Source organism: Lucilia cuprina, chromosome 4 (assembly GCF_022045245.1).
Source record: "Lucilia cuprina isolate Lc7/37 chromosome 4, ASM2204524v1, whole genome shotgun sequence".
Taxonomy (NCBI): Eukaryota; Metazoa; Arthropoda; class Insecta; order Diptera; family Calliphoridae; genus Lucilia; species Lucilia cuprina.
In genome coordinates, this window is record NC_060952.1 from 92368412 (window position 1) to 92371554 (window position 3143).

The following is a 3143-nucleotide window of genomic DNA, read 5'->3' on the forward strand; positions in this document are numbered from 1 at the left end:
AGCTATAAAAAAACCAAACAAATATAATAATAAAGATAAACTGAATTTATAATAACTATTTCCACAAAAAAGCGTGTTTTAATTCAGACAATTGTTCCGACCCTACATACATATAAAAAACCACACAAATCTTATAATTATCTTTGTGCTGAAAAAATTGTAAAACACCGGAAATTAAATAAATATTTTGTCACTCATTTGTTCCCACAACGTCTTAATTTAATGAAGCGAAACGAAAAAAAAAGCAAATAGAATATAAAAATGTGAAATTATGAAGATATATTACAACAAATATAATAAAAGGATTTTAGCTATACTTTTTTTTTGGCTTATTCTAAAATTTAAGCACGTGTATTAGGTATCACGTGTTGGAATTTATGCACACAATAAACATCAGCAACAGCCATACGTACAAACCTATTTACACAGAAGAAGAGAATATGTCTATGTATTTAAATAATGGGAGAATATAGCTTTACATTTTTCGCCATATTTTCTGGTAAAATTTTAATTTGTGTTTATGAATGAATGTATGTGCGTATGGAAAATATGAGAGATAAGTATTAAAGGCTGTTTATAGTATATTTTTGGGGAGTACAAAACAAATGAGAGTTTTTTTATAGTAAGAAATGTGTATGTATGAGTTTTTATTTTAAAGCTTCTACTTTAAGCATTATTTAAACCTCTAATTTAAACGCATGTGTCAAACCAAATTAGCTTCAAAAAAAGCATTACCATCATACCCAACATCATTAACTTCATCGTTATCTTCATCATCATCGTCTACTTAAAAACCATTATAAATATGCTTAAACTTTATCTTTTGTTTTTTTACTGGTTTAGAGGGTTTTATTAAATACATTCATAAATACGTGTCTGCTTACATAAACACACACACATATACTCACGAAAAGACATTTATTTCAACATATTTTAGGAACATTATCTTCTTAATATGAATATGTGTGTCTATAACTCTCTTTATGTGGGTTATAAAGTTTATTTACATTTTTTGTTTTAACATTAAAAAACTTTGTGGTAATTGAAAGAAATTATTAATAAATTCTAATGATGTTTTAAAGAGGATTTTTAATATTTTGATTTAATTAATATGCTGATAAAATTAAGACACTTTAAAGACAAGGAGTTCTGAAAGAATTGTAAAAATATTTAAACCCAAATACAAAACGATCATTAAACGGCAACATGTTTGTGGTTTTAAATTTTTTTATATGGGAGCGTACGATTGATATTAATTAGGGAGATATTAAAGGAAATTAATCTTTATTGTTTTTCTTTACTTCCAGTTCAGTTCTAGTTCAGTTCTAGTTCAGTTCTAGTTCAGTTCTAGTTCAGTTCTAGTTCAGTTCTAGTTCAGTTCTAGTTCAGTTCTAGTTCAGTTCTAGTTCAGTTCTAGTTCAGTTCTAGTTCAGTTCTAGTTCAGTTCTAGTTCAGTTCTAGTTCAGTTCTAGTTCAGTTCTAGTTCAGTTCTAGTTCAGTTCTAGTTCAGTTCTAGTTCAGTTCTAGTTCAGTTCTAGTTTACATCTAGTTCAGTTCTAGTTTAATACTAATTTATTTTAAACATAATTTCCAACAAAACTCACTTATCCGCAATTTAAAAACCACTTTCATGCAATTTAAACCAACAAACTGACTACCGTTTGTTAAAATTGCTCGCATTCATTTGCAAAATATCTGTGTGTGCAAATCATAGACGCCCAAAATGACCTTGTAAACAAGTTAAATTCACCTTTACTTGAAATAAACTTTTTGCTAACAAAGTTTTCGGAAATTTTGCTCACAAAAATTTATTAATTTCAGTTAAAAAGAACTGATTTTCCTTGAAAATACGATTTGCGATTTAAAATGTGGTTGCTTTGATCGTAGATACTTTAAAAAAATCCATACGAAAAATAGTTTTAAACTACTAAACAACAAAAACTTTTATGTGCATGAGCGTATGACTGCTCTTTATGACAGTCTTTTTTTGTCTGCTCAATTACAACTCATGCATAAACAAATACCACTACTAATATGCATGAATGTATAAATGAGTGAAAATGAATGTATGTATGACTGAGTGGGCAAGCATGATTGTTTTCAATAAATGCATGAGAGAATATTATGGTATAAATGTATGTATAAACCACATAACATTTCACACCCACTCCCTCTCTGACTTCCATTTTCTCGTGGAACTAAACTATCAAGTGAAATGGTTAGTAAAAAGTGACAGTATGTGTATAAAACCTGTTTGCATGTTGAAGGTCATCGGGAGTCTGTTCTCTAGTGGTTTATATTGTGTGTGAGTGTTTATTGTTTTTATTATTATTTGACTTCCGTTTTCATAGATTTGTATGTGTTCTTGTATGTTCGTATGTATATTGGTTATTTTTGTTGTTGCTCCAGTTGAATAGTTGTTTCTGTTCGAAATGTGTGTTTTTGATAAATTTGACATAAATTTGGGTTTGGGGCTATGATGACGATGATGATGTTGAAGATAATAATAAACTTAATGGAAATTAAACTATGAAACATTTCTAATGTCAAAAAATACAAACAGCGCTCGTTTATTTTAAAAATGTCTTAACTCTAATTGAATTAAAAATTGTTTTTTAAATAAATTTATCTGATAGACTTTCACTACTATTCCTCAATGTACTTCATCACATTTTCAATATAATTCGAAAGTAACTTAAATAAATTTCAAGTTACAACACTTTTGTAGTAAATAATCTTTATTGTTTTTCTTGTAGTTATTTGCTAATAAATATGATTACTTCATGTTGTTGTTGATGTTTGAAATCAACTTAAACACGATAATTCAAGGAAAATGGATAAAAAATAAAATTAAAAAATTCAATGACATCAATGAAAAACATGAACATTATGAAATTAATTAATAAAATATTTTTACTCAAAGTTTTGTTAAAAATAAATAGGAATGGATTAAAATTTATTAAAGACTTTCTTCTATATTAATTAATATTAATTATACGCCCTCTTATACCAAAATTTTAAATTCTGTTAAGTTTTGGTGCTGTTCTAGTTCTGTTCTAGTTCTGTTCTAGTTCTGTTCTAGTTCTGTTCTAGTTCTGTTCTAGTTCTGTTCTAGTTCTGTTCTAGTTCTGTTCTAGTTCTGT